General features: G+C 37.7%; 1 protein-coding gene across 1 annotated transcript in view; it reads left to right on the forward strand.

Annotated features, from left to right (window-relative positions):
• The first annotated feature begins 11,551 nt into the window (after nucleotides 1-11,551).
• TCP11L2 (t-complex 11 like 2) overlaps nucleotides 11,552-17,573 on the forward strand; it is a 62,193-nt gene continuing 56,171 nt past the window's right edge. The window contains exon 1 of the mRNA XM_051961463.1: nucleotides 11,552-11,641. The gene's annotated coding sequence lies outside the window, so the exon portion shown is untranslated. The remainder of the gene's footprint in view (nucleotides 11,642-17,573) is intronic.

Here is a 17,573-nt window from a genome sequence, read left to right on the forward strand (position 1 = left end):
TCATTTTGCACAAAAAAAATCAGGTCAAAAGGGGGGAAAATGAGAAAGAAAACAACAAAAACAAAAAAGGTGAAATACTATGTTGTGATCCACACTCAATTCCCACAGTCCTGTTTCTGGATGCAGATAGCTCTTTCCATCACATGTCTGCTGGTATTGGTCTGAATCATAGTGTAAGATTTAAAGAAACATTAAAACTTATGCACAAGTGTACACTTTTCTCAAAAACCTCAACCAAGTTCCACTTTTATGCCTTAGCCAGGATATAATCCCAAACAATGGCAGCTAAGTACAGTTAGAACACTAAATCTAGAGTCAGGAAAACCTGAATTCAAATCCAGATTCAGACCCTTACTAGCTGTAATATCCTGGGCAAGTCACTTACAGGATGTCTGCCTCAATTTCCTCATCTGTAAAATAGAGTTAGTAATAGCCTCTACTTTTCAAGGTTGTTGTGTAGATCAAATGAGATGATATTTGTAAAGCACTTAGAGCATATGATGAGATAGACATTGTTATTATCGCTATTATTAGATGTAGAGAATAGTGGCTGTTTAAAGCAAAGACCTCTGACTACAAAGTTCTTTCCACCTTGCCATTAAAAACCTGGTTTGTCAAAGGTAATATCTGCAGAATATAAACTCAAATGGGTTTATAGAATTATGGACTTGCAGCTGGAAGAAGCCTTAGAGACGATCTTTGCTACCTCCTCTTTTTGCAAATGAGCAAGCATTTGCCTAAGCTTGCACCAGTTGCACCAGACACAAAGGATTTGAAATGGTACCCAGAGTCAACATTCCCTTCCTCCCTCCCTCTTTCCCTCCTTCCCTCCTTTCTTTCTTCCTTCCTTCCTCTCCCTTCCTTCCTTCCTTCCTTCCTTCCTTCCTTCCTTCCTTCCTTCCTTCTTCCTTCCTTCTTCCTTCCTTCCTTCCTTCCTTCCTTCCTTCCTTCCTTCCTTCCTTCCTTCCTTCCTTCCTTCCTTTTTTTTTCTTTCTCCATTCGCAGTTAAGCCCAGGGTCACACTGCTAGAAAGCATCTGAGATTAGATTTGAACTCAGGTTCTCCTGATTTCAGGACTGATATTTTATCCATTACATCACTTAACTGTCTTATCAATATTCTTTCCACTGAGGCAAAAAACTTCATCAAGTCTAAATCTCTCATTTTATAACTGAGGAAATTGAGACCCACAGCAATTAAGTAACTTTCCCTAAGTTATACAATTAGTAAACAAGGTTAGGAATTGAATTCAGCACCTCTAGTTCTTTCCACCATGCCATACTCCTTGACAATGAATTTTGATTCCAAGTATAAATCCAGTGATGGACTGAATATCTTCCACCCAAGGATCAGCCTCCCATAGTTTAGGGAGGCACATCACCAGACTAGCTACAGGTGATGATTTTATCAGGCTATAGCATCTCCCAAAGATCATCTATTCAATCACAGAGAAAGTTTGGTCTGCACTGGTGAAAGAATTTTCATAAGAGGGATAAATTAACAATTCACTTAAATATTGAAGCAATAATAATTTATTTTTACTATGCTCTTCCTCCAATACCTTATCACACACATATATAATATATATTTTTATCTAATTACATTTAATATATATTTACATATATGCACATATCCTATATGTTTATAAATATATGTGTGTAAACTCATGTAATATATGTATAATGTACACACACATCCTATATATTTATAAATATAAGCACATAGAAACATACTTAATATATGTATAATGCACATGCATATGCCTTATATGTTTATAAAATATATGTACATATGAACACTCTTAATATAGGTATAAACATACACATATAATCTATGTATTTATACATGTAGATATATATACATAGATATTATACATATACGTATATCCTATATATTTATAAAGATGTAAATAGAAACACACTTAATATATGTGTAATGTGCAAGCATGCTATATATTTATGTATATGTATATTTACATATGTGTGTACTGTGTGTTGACACATGCATATTTAATATATTAACAATATACACACTTAGAAACATACTTAATATATGCATTATACATACCTTATATGTTTATAAAATATATGTACATATGAACACTCAATATAGCTATAAATGTACACATATAATCTCTGTGTTTATACTTGTAAATATGTAAACATAGATATTATAATATACATATATCCTATATATTTATAAAGATGTAAATAGAAACACTTAATATATGTGTAATGTGCATACACTCTATATATTTATGTGTATGCATATTTACATATGTGTTAAGACACATGCATATAAACACATTTAATATATTAACAATATACACACATATACTATATGTTTGTAAATATATGCATAAACACTTAATTTATTATAATATACATACATACATATCCTACATCTATTTATACCTATGTATCCTACATGCAGTTATACATATATATATATATATACTTAATATATGCATAATGTACACAAATGCCTTTTTGTTTATAAATGTATGTTGCATACATAGACATGCTTAATACATGTATGCTATACATATTTATGCACATGTGTTTATATTTAAACATATATGTTCATAGATATATGTAAACACACTTAATATGTGTATAATATATACACAGATATCCTACATATTTATAAATATCTGTATATATAAACACACTTTATATATACATATATATCTTATATTTATAAATATATGCATACTTAAAAATACACTTAATTTTATACATATCCATGTAAAGCCTAAGTGTTTATAAATATATGTGTATATATAGAAACACAATATATGTATGTATATACACATGTATGTATGCTATATATTTATCAATATGGTTATATATTTATACATACTTGAACTGTGTGTATATATTTGTATACATGAGCTTGCCAATTTTAGGGTTAATAATAGTTGAAACAAGGTCACCATTCACTGAAGGAAGGCTGAGCTTATCATCTGTGAGACTGGTGCCTGGATGAAGTGATTGAATTAAGATCTGTGAGGTGAATTTGAAGGAAAAGAGTGTTCCGAGTGAAATGGTGACAATACAGTGTCAGCCATGCAGAGGAGGCTGAAGAGGAGGGACCTTTGGCTAGATTGAAGAGGAGAAACTGAGGCATGAAGGGATCTTCCAGTAGTCTGGAAAAATTCTGAGGTCATTGAGGCAGTGAAACAAATACCTGCCCCCAAAACATGTTCAGATCTCTAGATGAACTACTAAGACCAAACTGAAAGCAGATGGAGAAGGATTGCTTCCTTCTTTACCCTGACTACTCATTGAGAGGATAAATTGTTTTCTCACCTCTGCCCGAGTTTCTCCAGAAGTTGCCCTGTCATCATCACCTATAACAGACTGAACCTTTAAATGCCCCTCTTTTTATTTTCCTAGGAAATACTTTGCTAATCTGTCTTAAATGTTTTTGCATTTTATTTGTGGTTTTTGTTTTGTTTTGTTTTGTTTTACAATCTATAAGAAGGACAAGTTTTGGGTGGGGGCATGAGCCATAATATGCATAATTGATCATCTGACCCAACTCCCCCATCTCGTTGCTGAACCTGTTAGTTGCTAAGGGCTATCTCCTGTGTTAGATTATTAAGGGAATCCTGCCTTGCCTGTGTGTCTTGGCTGGGTGCTATTTATAGATCACAAGCTTGATGACCCAGAATGGAATAGGAGGAAGAGATCAGACTGCATTAGGTACTACATTTGGAAACTTGTATAGGGCTTTCAGTGTCTCCCTTTAGTATAATGCCACCAAAGCTCATCTCTTCAAGGTCAGTATTCTACTAGTGATGTTATATGGGTTCAAACCAAGAAGAAAAGCCTCAGAAGAATTAAAATGATACATAACCACTCATCCCAGTCCCAAATAAAAAACTAGAACACACAAGAGCAAAAGACAGGCCATAATATTTCAAATGATGATTTGAATGCAAGATTATCTAGGACAAGTTTTTAGACATTTTGCTCTCAGGATACTCCTGTTTCTCTTAACTATTGGGGACCCCAGAGACCTTTTCTGCATGTGGATTGTATCTATTGACAGTTACGTATTAGAACTTAAAAAGGATTTGTTTCTAAATATTCAAATTTGTTTCATATTTATTAATTATATCAATAAACTACAATTTATTAATTACATTGTATTCATCATGCATGCTAATTTGATTTATTTTATTATCATTATTTATTTATTTTTAAATTTATTTTATTAACATTATTAGAGACCTCCAGGCTGTGGGATAGATTACCCATGGTTGATTTACAGGAAGACATGGACAAGATTTGTACAGGATGATAAGAGATTGTGATTTTCATTGATGAAGGGAGTGGCCACAGAGGTAAAATCTCCCTTCTACTAGGTACCCAAAATCATGAGTCATGAGCTTAATCTAACCCTGATTTGCCTCAAGGTCTGAGAGAAACTGACTCACCTAGAATCTTTTAAGGCTTGTCTAGCTAGGGCTTATTAGGACTTGTCCATGACTCTGGTGTTCCTGCCTTGTTTTTAGTCCTGGCGGCAGCTTCCGTGTAGCCTTTGATCTTCTCTTAAATAGCAAGGAAACCCTGACAATTTCCAGCTTAATCAGAGAAAAGGCTGAAGGTTTCCTTCCTAGCACTGACAACCCCCACTTTGAACCCAACATCTAGCTCTTATACATCAGCGATCACCTCTTTGCAGATGACATATATTCATTTCTGATCTTCTCTCAGCTCTGGGCCATCATTTGTGGCTACTTACTAGAAAACACAACTTGGATCTGCTTCCAACACTTTAAACTCAATATATCTGAAAATGAACTTTTCATCTTCCCTTCTAAATCTGTCTCTCTACCCATATTTCCGGTTTTATTGTTGACATCGTCACTCTCCTGATCACCTGGGCTCTAAAACTCTGAGTCATTTTTTCACCTCTGTTTACTTATTAATTTTTTTCTGGAATAAATTAAGGTTACTAATTGTAGCATTCAAAAGGAGGGCTCCCTTAGTTTGGGGAGCTTGAAAATGAATAAGAGAGATGGCCAGCTTCTCCTACCTGTTTGAATGACTTAATTTGGTCGGAAGTGTCGCCAAATGTATACATGATTTATATGTCCAAAAAAAGGATTAATTAAATATTCTATAGGGGCAGTTGAGATCTTTGGAGTATCGAAGAAAGGAAAAGAATGACATAGTCCTCCAAATCCAGAACTAAATTGGGAGGCTAGAACGGTGGCTCCAGCGATGGCTTCTTGGCTATTCTCATTTCTGTTACATGATAAAGATGCTCCCTCCTTTTCAGGGATTCTCAACTGCAGAATGGTGGGAATAAAGGTATTTGCTACCTCTCCTACCAGACCTAAACTTTGGGACCTTTGGAAACAATAATTAATGGAGGAAAAGGACAAAAGTAGAATGTCACTTATTTTACTCAAAATTGGTAAACAAGGGGAATTTGGAGAAGTCTATTTATGGTACCAGGTATTCAATGGTCATCTAGGTCCAAATGAGCATTTTTATTCTTCTCTTCTCCGCTACAGTCACCATCCTAATTCACTGGCTCAGTCCCAGTTCTTGCCTAAGCTACTATATTAGCTTCCTAACTAATCTCCTTGCTATGACTCTCATCTCTCCAATCGAGCTTTCATTTTTATATTCTGGTATTTTGATAGATCCCTGGTATCATTTAGATGGGTAACTCCCTAACAGTTCTCAATTATGAGCACTCGTGCCTTCTCATTCTTTATGACTCTGATCTATGTCCTTTTAAAAGTCCTCCAGGGGACATCAAATCCAAGTCTCTGTGTGTATCTGCTCTCCTCTCTATGTCTCTCAGCTCCTTTTATTTTTTTTTCTATTTTTTTCTTTATTAAAGATTTTTTTATTTTTCAAAAAAAAAAAAAGTCCTCCATGGGGGATCAATCTAGCATTTCATGGGAGCTTCCTCCAAGTCTCAATATTGTTTGGATAACTTAAGGGAGATTTGTCTCTTTTATTAAATAAATAAGATAAATAAATAAATAAATACAAAATGCGGGTAGTCCATTTGTTAACTCTCAACCTGATCATAGGATTGACTTTGGCTTTTTTTTTTCTCTAATTATACAGTCTTCTGATAATCTCCTTTACCCAAGTCTGCTGAACAATTCTTCATTGAAAATACTTTGAAACCTACTCACAAGCCACCAAGTCCTTCTCCACTGCCATTTTGGTGACTCATGGCTGTAATTCTTTGGAGAATAATGACTAGTCACATGATGAAGATGATGGGACCGCGAGGTGATACAGTGAATGGAATATTAGACATGGAGTCAAGAAAGGATGTCTTTTTTTTTCTTTTTAAGGCAGTGGGGATAAGTCACTTGCTCAGGGTACATAGTTAATAAGTGTCTTAGGCCAGATTTGGACTTAGCTCCTCCTGCCTTGGGCTGGTGCTCTATCCACTGGACCACCTAGCTGACCCATGGCTATGTTTTCATAAATGATAGATGGCTGATTGACTGAACTTCTGGATTTTTTATAAAATACAAATTAGGGGTAAACTATTTACCTTTGCAAACACATTCGGGATCAAATTCTTTAAAGTAACAACTTCCTTTCCATGCATTTAAACTAATTTATCTCTAAAAATTGGTATCAACAGAAGTTTTCAGGAGCAACACAGCTGTAGAATCTTATTTGCCCTCAGTATAAACAGCCTTTGGATTACGTATAAGGACTTGAAGATTTTTTTTCTTTTTTTGTCGAGGCTTTTGGGTTTAAATGACTTGCTCGGGTTCATACAGCCAGAAAATATTAAGTGTCTGAGATCACATTAGAACTCAGGTCCTCCTGACTTTGGGGCTGGTGCTCTGTCCACTGCGCCACCTAGCTGCCTCAGAACTTGAAGATTGTTGAATTTCTCTAGGCTAAGGAAGATTGTGTGATGGGATAGGGGCCAGAGCCATGCTTGGTTTTAAAAATAACTTAGGGGAGACTTGTCTCTTTTATTAAATAAATAAGATTTATTTAAAATATTACAATCCTTTTCTCCCTTATTCTCTTCTTTCCTCCCCTCCTTTTTCCCTTTCCTTTTTTTCACTCCCTCTTTCTTTCTCCCCTTCTTTCCTCTTCCACTCCTTCCTTACCCTTCTACTCTTTCCCTCTTTTCTCCATTTCTTCCCTCTCCTTTTCTTTTTCTTGCCTTTCTCTCCTTTTTACTTCTCCTTCCTCTTTTCTCCTCTTCTTTTTTCCCTCTCTCCTCCTCTCTCCTCCCCTTCCCCTCTTCTCTTTTCTACTCTCTCCTCCTCTCCACTTTTCTCTTTTATTCCTGTTCTATCATTTTCTTTTTTTCTATCTTCTCACTTCTTTTTTCCCTCTTCTTTATTTCTTCCCCAATATCTCTTCACCTCTTCCCTCCTTTCTTCTGCTTTTTCTCCCCTTCTCTTATTCTTCCCTCCCTATTTTCCACTCTCCTTTGTTTCTTTCTTCTTCTGGCTACCCCAAAAAACCACAGATGTGGCCATTGGCAAAGCCCAGAATCTTTTTCTACTCTCTCCTCCTCTCTTTTCTTTTCCTTTTTTTCCCCTGTTCTGTCATCTCCTTTTTTCTACCCTTTTCTCACTTTCCCCCCCTCTTCTCTTCTTTGTTCCCCATCCTCTCTTCATCCCTTTCTCCCTTACCTCTCCCCCTTTTTCTCTTCCCTTATTCTCCCCTCCCCTCTGTTTCTTTCTCCTTCCAACTACAACAACAACAAAAAAAAACCCCACAGATATGGTTATTGGCAATATCTAGCCTCTTTTTCTACTCTCTCCTCCTTTCCATTTTTTCTCCTTTTCTCTCTTTTCCTGTTCTTCTATCCTTTCCTTTTCTCTACCTTCTTCTGTTTTGTCTTCCCATCCTCTCTTCATCCCTCCCCTCTTTTCCTCTCCCCCTTTTCCCTTCCCTCATTCTCCCCTCCCCTCTCCACTCCCCTCTGTTTCTTTCTCCTTTAAGCTACCACAAAAACCCATAAATGTGGCTATTGGCAAAGGCCAGAATCTTTTCCTACTCTCTCCTCTCCACTTTTCTCCTTTTTTCTCTCTTTTCCTGTTCTTCTATCCTTTCCTTTTCTCTACCCTCTCCTCTTTTTTCTTCCCATCCTCTCTTCACCCCGTCCCTCTCCCCCTTTTCCCCTTCCCTCTTTCTCTCCTCCCCTATTCTCCATTTCCCTCTGTTTCTTTCTCCTTCCGGCTACCACGAAACCCCACAGATGTGGCCATTGGCAACGCCCAGAATCTTGGGAAGACTGGCAGCATTCCATTCCCCTTGCTTTCCGGGAGATGGAGTCATGTAGACACGCGGTCCAGGAATCCTTCCAAAACACAAAAGAATGTTTTCGCAGAAACCTCGGGTACTGATATTGGTGTTCGTGGCTGTTGACACACCAGTCAAGCTAATTATGGGATTGCCAATAAGTGATGCTTCACGTGTGATGTCACATGAATGGTGGAAGAAAGTACTGAAAAACACCCATCTGGGTTCCATTCATGGTCCAGTTAATGTCTAATCTTGCAACTGCTTGTCATTTATATAACTACTTGGCGACTTGGTCTCTGCTCTGAAGAATGGCATAAGCACATGTAGTTCTAGCCCATCTTGGGGTATCCTGAGAGCAAGTAATACAGACATTTGAAAAATTAAAGGTCCTTTGTTATCTGTGGATAAAGTATCTGTGATCTGTGATTCTGTGATCAGCTGAATTTCTAGGGACATTGAGCCTAGAGAAGAGAAGACTCGGGAGACCATTATAGCTGTCTTTGACTATTTTAAAGATTGTCTTTTGGAAGAGGGATTTGTTCAGCTTGGTCCTAGAGGGCAGAGCAAGGGATCTGTGATAGGGTGTAGGTCTCCATCCCTTCACTTTCTCCAGAAACAGATTAATTTCCCCTAAAAGGTAACAAAGCTTCTCCTAGGACTTGATCTGTCCCTGATTCACTTTTCTAATTACTGAAGGGTCTAAAAAGTCCCAACCATGGGGAGTGAGGTTCCCTCCAACTTGATGGATGCCTGAAAATCATTCTAGACATTGTACTATGTGCTCTTTGGGCCAGACCAGGTTTCATATGGAGAAGAGGAAAGTTGAATGCCTTGTGACATATTTCTTTTTTTAAACTATTCGACGTCCTGCCTCATTTCATCCCAATGTTAAATCTGAACACCCTTTAAATCTTTTTTTTTATTTTGCTGAGGCAGTTGGGGTTAAATGACTTACCCAGGGTCCTACAGCTAAAAAGTGTTAAATGTCTGAGGTCAGATTTGAACCTCAGGTGCTTCTGACTTCAGGGCTGGTTCTCTGTCCACTGTACCATCTAGCTGCCCCAAATCTATTTTTTTTTCCCTGAGGCAATTGGGGTTAAGGGGTTTGCCCAGGTTCACACAGCTAGGAAGTGACCTGAGCTCAGGTCCTCCTGAGTACAGGGCCAGTACTCTATCCCATTTAGCTGTCTCACTAACTCTTTTTTTTTTTCCTGAGGAAACTGGGGTTAAGTGACTTGCCCAGGGGCATACACCTAGGAAGTGTTACATATTTGAGATCATATTTGAACTCAGATCCTCCTGACTGCAAGGCTGGTGCTCTATCCATTGCGCCACCTAGCTGCCCCTAAACCTATTCTTAATAAAAACCAATGGTGAAAACTTAGCAGTAAATGGAGACTTGATGTTAGGAAAAACTTCCCAATAGTAAAAGTTACCCCAAAGTAAAACTATCCCTTAGCAGGTAGGGATTTTCTTCTCATTAAATCTTCAAGCAAAAAGGAGGTTGAGCAGCGATATGGGTTGGACTAGGTGACTATTTCCTTCCAACTTTGGGACCATGTAAATCTCAGAATGCTGTTTTACTAGAATATCCTGAAAAGAACAGGTAGGACCCTTTTGGTCAAAAGCCCAAAGGAAGCACCAAGAGAGGAACCCATTCAATCTCAAAGCTTAAAGTGACCTTGTTGAGTCATTTTAATCAGGTCAGTTTTCTATATCCCTTTGGGGGGTTTCTTGACAAAGATATTGGAAGAACTTGCCATTTCCTTTTCTAGCTCATTTTACAGATGAGGAAACTGAGCAAATAGGGTGAAATGACTTTTCTGGAGTCACACATCCACATCCAACCCTTTCATTTTAGAGCTGAAGACACCAAGGCTTTGAGGGGTTTTTAATGGTACAATTAGTCAAGAAGTATTTACTAAGCACTTATTATATACCAGGCACTGTGCTGAGGACTGGGGATATGAAGGCAAAAACAATCAAAGATTGTTAGACTGGAACAGAACCTGGAAGGCCAAGGAGACAGATACAGGGCCCACACATGATCAGCCAATTAGAATAGAAGTGCAGCATATTCCCGAGTTAGCCTATGCCCGTTTTATAGTTGGGAAAACTAAAAGTCCAAAAGGTAGAGTCTTTCACCCAATATCACATGAGGGATGGGAGGGAATGGAGGAATAGGGACCTGAAGATCCAGCATTTGAAGCCCCTACTCCCCCAAACTAGATCTTCCAGGGCCTCCTCAGCTTTCTCTTAAATGAGGAAACAGGACTAGTGGTCTTTGGTTATATTTCAAGGGGGTCTGTGAATGTGGAGGGTGGGGGTTGGGGGGGGGAAGCACATATTTATTTATTTATTTATTATAGCTTTTTATTGACAAAACATATGCATGGGTAATTTTTCAACACTGACCTTACAAAAACTTCTATTCTAACTTTTCTCCTTCCCTCCACTCCCTCCCCTAGATGGCAGGCAGTCTCATACATGTTAAATATGTTAAAGTATATGTTAAATGCAATACATGTATACATATTTATACAGTTGTCTTGCTATACAAGAAAAATCAGATTTAGAAAGAAGGTAAAAATAAACTGGGAAGAAAAACAAAAATGCAAGCAAACAATAACAGAAAGAGTGTAAATGGAAAGTATCTATCTTTACCTTTACTAACTTCTATCTGAAATGAAACAATCTCTTTGATTATTTAACAATCTGGCTCTGAAAAGGGGGTCATATTCTTCAGCAGATGTTCAAAGGAACCCAGGACCCAGAAAAAGTTAAGAAGACCCAGACAGATGCATTGTCCCAATCTCCAGCAGCAATAAACACAATGAGCCCGTGTTCTTCTGGATTAGATTAGCTATTCAGGTTTGGGAGAAATTATCAGATTCTAACCCACCATTTTTATTTTACTTAGTTTGTGATAGAGTATTTATTTCTATTCCCCTGGCTTCCAGTTCCAGACTCTTGGCCCTAAACCAAAATTGCCTGTTAGGTTAGGTTAAGCCCCCAAATACTTAAGACAAAAGCAACTTTGTTTTGTGGGCCCAGAAGGAACTCTAGTGGTGAAAGGGAAGAGAAGAATCGAATTAAAAATATTTTTTTTCTAGTAGAGCCAAAATATTTATCCAAGTATGAATGAGGTCACCAAGACCCGGAAAGAAGCTTTAGTAGCCCCAGGGTGTGGTGAGGTCACAGGACTCCCTAAAGCATCTAGCTTCTCTTGTTTTCTCCAGTCCTGCCATACCTAAAAAAGCAAGAAAGAAGTTTGCTGTTCTTTTGCCCCAAGTACTTTTGGTCCGGCCTCCTGCTGTCTCAAACCTGTATTCACTGCTCACTTTGTGACGCTGAAGAAACAGCATTGTTGGGAGGTAAGAGCCCATTTGGGAGTGGTGCTTATCTCTCTCTCTCTCTCTCTCTCTCTCTCTCTCTCTCTCTCTCTCTCTCTCTCTTTCTGTGTGTGTGTGTGTGTGTGTGTGTGTGTGTGTGTGTGTGTGTGCAAAGTTGGCTAGAGTTCAGGTCTAGGAAAAGGTGTGAACCAGACAGACAGAGCTTTACACAAATGTGGAGGAGGGTACAGTGGAAATCTGGCCCTGTCTCCAGCTTTAGAAAATTACTTGATCCCTGATCTACACGTACCTCCCAGAGAAGACTAAAAAAGGAGCTGCCCACAAGGTCTGGTCAATGTTTGATTTTTCAGGGCCTAGCTATATAGTTGGTGAAGAAGCCAGACCACGTGCAGGCCCTTTGTATTGCCCGGTGACCATTTCCAAATTCAGTTGCCCTTCATAGAATCATAGATTTCAATCTTTGGGGAGGGGACTTTACAGATTACTTAGTCCAACCTCCCTCCCTCCCTCTTCAGATGAGGGCACTGAGGCAGTCAGTTTTAGTAACCAGCCGAAGGCTACCTAAATAGCAAATAGCAAAAGTAAGATTGGGACCCAGCTCCTATCTCCCAAATAGAGTTTTCTATCCTGATCTGTGGCTGCCTATTCTGTTGTTGTTGCTTATCTGTCAGTGGAGGACCTGCCACAACAGCCTTTCCCATACTGATAAAATCAGAGGATCAGTCCCCAAACAAATGATCAGACTGTCTCAATCTCTGACTCTCTCTAATATATATATATATTTTATACACACACATATATATCAATATACAAATCACACAATCAATACACAAAATAGATACACATACATATATTGTATTTATACATGCATGCATGTATATACACATATAATATATTTACATACATACACATGTAGTTATATGTGATCTCAAAGTATCAAAAGAGTAAATTACTATAATAATTTCATTTAATATACAGTTAGATGTATACCATTTACATATTTGCATTCATTTTCTAAAAAAAAAAAACACACACACACACACAATAGATCAACATCAGAGTTATCCGTGTGGGGAAACTAAGTGCAGACTTTTCCCCTCACTGATACAGATCAGTAACAATGGAATAGTAAAACAGGAAAGGATAAGATAGTAGGATACAACACAATATAGCTTAATATAAAAATAATAGTATTATATAACATAGCATAATAAAATGTGAATTGATATAAATATGAAATATAATGGAATATGTAATAAACATAATATATCTAATATGTAAAACAACAATTCAAACACATATCTAGCAATTACTACATAGTAAATATGATATTAAATATATTACAGTATGGAAGGATTTTATATATTATCTTATATTAAACAAAATGGAATTAGTATCATAGAAGGATTCCATTTCCACTTTTGAAATACATTGGTTGTGGGTGACCATAACTAAATTATTCCTTCTCCTCTCTCTCTCCATTCCCCCCAAACTCCCAGTCTATATGTTCCAAGGGAGTCGCTGACTTGTATCAGTGGAGGAAGATTCCACATTGGGACTTCCCCAAATGAATGAAATTTCACATCTGGAAACAACAACCAAACAAATGTAAATAAAAAGTTGCACTGGTTATCTTACAAAAATACCATAGAAAAAGCACCCCTGCAGACCTTAAAGTGCTCATTTTATTACTTTTCTTTGTATTCCTCTACTAACCCATAATGGTGGCTAGAGAGGAAGTCTCAGCTCCAGTCGCTCCAGTGACACATAGTGTGATTCTGGGGAAGTCACTTTACTTCTCAGAGAGTTAGTTGACTCTCTAAAACTAAAGGCTGCAGAGAAAGTTCTTAAAATTGGCAGAGGGAACATCTTCTAGCAGTTAACTATCCTAATAAAATAGCAGATCTGATTTCTATCCCATGTCTAAAGCCTCATCACATGGTTGTATTCTTGACACCTTGGCCAACTGAGTGTCATCAGCAAGTCCTAGCAAGTCCTCCCCAACCAAAAAGCCTCCAGGGATGGGATGGGAAATGAAGTCCACACCTATCTTCTGAGGTCCATTCTTCCTGAACTGATTTTCAACTCCTCCATTGAAGCAGCAGTGAGCCTGTCACCCCATAGTCCCTCAACATCGATTGGTTCTGGTTTTTACCATTTGGGGGGTGTCAGATTTAATGGGTTGTGAGGTAAAAAGCATATTGAGTTTCTAAGATCTTTAGCTTCAAGTATGATGACCACACCAGAGAATTCCTCACCTTCCTTGACCTGGCAACATAAATGATTCATATTCACCTGCTCTGATGCCTATAATACCATCTGACTTACTGTTTTGCCAGTACTATAGTTAGTTAACAAAGGAAGTAATTAAATCATTGTTATTCCTCCCTGCTCTAGTGCATCTAACCAAGATGGGGCAGACTAGGAATAACAGTACCTTGATTTAGCACATTCAAGTTTGAAAAGAGCTTCTACAAACAACTTTTCTTTTGATCCTCACGAGATATTATCATCCCCATTATACCGATTGAGGAAACTGAGGCTGAAAAAAATTATTGCTGTTCAGTCATTTCTATCCTTAGTATTTTGTTTTGTCTTCATTGGAATTATATAATCAGCGAGCCATTGGAATTTAGAGGATTTTGTTTTTCATAATCTAAATATGGACAGGTCATGAGAGAGAGGAAAGAATTCTGACTCTCAGTACTGAAGACCTGACTCCACACTTTACCCCCAATACTTATCACCTATGTGACTTAGGAAAAATCCCTGAAATTTTTCAGTACCAGCATTTCCTCATTTGTAACCTGAGGGAGTTAGACTAGATAGCCTCCTGAGCTCCTTCCCCTCTTTATAATCTCTGTAATTCAGTTTCCTTATCTGGGAAAGAGGGAATTGAGATCCCTTCCAGTTTTTCTATGACCCTCCAATTCCATGATCACATTTTCTCTGCAGCTCTGATTCTGAGTAGTTATATTTTCATTTGGAGAAAAACAGGTCAAGGTAACGTTCTTGAAGGTCATTTGCAGGTTCTGCTACCGACTAACTGCCTAACCTTTGCCCAATCAATCATTCCATCAGCAAGCGTTTATTGACTGTGGGTCTGACTGTTAATAGAGGTACAATAGAAAATGAAACAGTTTTTTAACCTCTCCCGGATCTCTCTCCTTTAGCATGAAGAAAAGAGATCATTGGCGAGGGATCATGGCCCAAGAGAGTCTATGAATTTGGAAGGGAAAAAAAAAAATTGCATCTTTAATTCCACTCATCCTTGTTGTCCTTTGCTGTCCTGTGAATTTAATTTTGGGCATTCAAAACTGTTATTCTGAGAAGGGGTTTAAAGGCTTCCTCAGATTACCAGAACAGTCCAGGACACAAATAAAGGTTAAAACTCCCCAGACCCAAGGGACAGAGGACTGAGCTTCATTTAGTTCAATTGAACAAGAATTAATAAGCACCTAATATGTGCCAGGCGCTGTCCTAGATGATGAAGACACACACACACACACACACACAAATAAATCTTCCTTTTCCCACAAGAAACTCACATTCTAAATGTGGGTAGAGAGGTGGGAACAATGTGTACACAGATGAGTAAATACAGAGTAATTTCAGGGTTTTTATAGGACATTAACCGTCGAGGAAGGGGAAAATCAGACAAAGACATGTGCTTGCAAGAGGACTACTAGCAAATCTCTGAACCTTTCAGCACCTGATCTAAGCAGCTTTTCAAAGAATTTGGTACAAGGTGTATTCAAGCTATTTGTGTGCCTCTAGGCACATCATTTTACTCTCAGTGCCCCAGGCAGCTCTCTGAGACTCGAAGTTACTGAGGAGCATCTGATTTGCATCAGTGAATGGTTTCCACAAAGAGAGTACCCTACACAGAACAGTATCAAAAATAAAAATCCCTCCTAGCTCTAATATATCTAACCAAGACTGGCAGAATAGGAATAAAGTAACCAACTTTCCACAGCACATTAAAATTTGAAAAGAACTTTTGCAAAATGCCTTTTTATACCTAATTTTTCTAATATTCAATTTACCTCTTTAATTTCTTTTTTATTTGTTTTGTGATTTGATTTATCTAATTCTGGCAAAATGCCTTTTCATTTGATCCTCACGAGATCCTCACAAAATATTATTATCCCCATTTTACCAATTGAGGAAACTGAGCCTGAGAAAAATTATTGCTGTTCAGTCATTTCTATCATACCTGACTCTTCGTGATTCCATTTAGGGTTTTTCTTGGCAAAGATACTGGAGTGGTTTGCCATTTCCTTGTCCACCTCTCTTTACAGATAAGGAAATTGAGGTAAACAAGATGAAGTGGCTTCCGAGGGTCACACAGAGTCTGGATTTGAACTCAGGTTGTCCTAATTTCAGGGTCAATGCTTTTATCTAGTGAGCTAGTAAATGTCTGAGGCAAGATGTGAATCAGGAGATGTAGAATAGAATTAGACTAGATGACAGCTTACAAATGCACATCTATGATTCTTTGAATTTATTCTATTTTCTCCATCTCATCTCTTGATGAAAGAAGGCATATATAAATAAATACACCAGCTCTTCTGTCAAGTGTAAGTAAAATAGTAACAATAAAATGCATTATTTAATATATAAAACATATTTAATATATTATATTATTCATATATATTAGTAATAGATTTATATATTAAATAGATAGAAAACACAATAATAAAAAGTGTTATCATCTATGGAAAAAAAATTTCTCATATGGATACATTCATGGTCCTTTAAAGCGAGAGGGATACTCCTCCAAGTATTTAATGCAATCAGACGATACTGAAATTTGTGGAAATGTTGGTTTTCATTGGCAGGAATAGAGGAAGGAATATCTCCCTCCCCCACACCTTCATGCAAGGCTAAAAGAAAACTGTCCACACACTGCTCTCCCAAGAATGGGTTATTTGAAATGTACCAGCTGTTTCAGCCACTCAAAGAGCCTCCCTTTGCCAAGAACACTGAAGAAAGTAAAAGTATGTTTGCAAATAAAACACCTCAAATTTGAACATGGGATACAACTAAGAGAAGGAAACAAGGAAAGAAATAAGTACTTATTTTCCTAAAAGAGAAGGGAGCATGAATTTATTCAGTATCTAAACAGGCCGCAGGGGTCCTCAAACTTTTTAAATAGGGGGCCAGTTCACTGTCCCTCAGACTGTTGGAGGGCTGGACTGTAGTAAAAACAAAAACTTTGTTTTGTGGGCCTTTAAATAAAGAAACTTCATAGCCCTGGGTGAGGGGGATAATCGTCCTCAGCTGCCACATCTGGCCTGCCGGCCATAGTTTGAGGATCCCTGAGATGCTTAGGGTCACTGTAACTAGTAACAATACTTTTGTGTTAAATAAGTGCTTTAAAAATAAGTGACTTTCCTAGCTCCATAGTTAATAACAAAGATAGCGTGTTAAGTAAGTGCTTTATAAAGATCTATTTGATATCCACAACTACCTTTGAAGATAAATGCAATTATTATCCCCCATTTATAGCTGGGAAAACTGAGGCTGACAGATTAAGTGACTCAGTAATTAAGGTTCCCCATCTTGTAAGTGTGTAAAGTTAGATTTGAACTTCCTAATTGACCTCGAGCTATTCTTCCTGACCTTTGGCACAGGACCCTATTGTGCTAGCTAGCTGGGTCTGGGGGAATTACCAATCATGCTCTGATGCATATTAAAAATATGTTGTGTTCATGTGAGAATCTGGATGTGCATTTATGAGAAGGTGTGAGCTTGCAAATCCATAATGGGTTGACTTTTTGAATGTGGATATAGGATATGTGTGGTCTGTTTATGTATATAAACATAGTATATGTATAGTGTGGTGGGGTGGGGTGTAGAGGGCTGAAACTCTTGAGTCGTTGCACTGAGGTCGGTTCAAGCACTTAGGGCTAATTACTGATTGGACAATACTCTAGCAGTGGTTCTCAAA

This window comes from Antechinus flavipes, chromosome 5, assembly GCF_016432865.1.
Source record: "Antechinus flavipes isolate AdamAnt ecotype Samford, QLD, Australia chromosome 5, AdamAnt_v2, whole genome shotgun sequence".
NCBI lineage: Eukaryota > Metazoa > Chordata > Mammalia > Dasyuromorphia > Dasyuridae > Antechinus > Antechinus flavipes.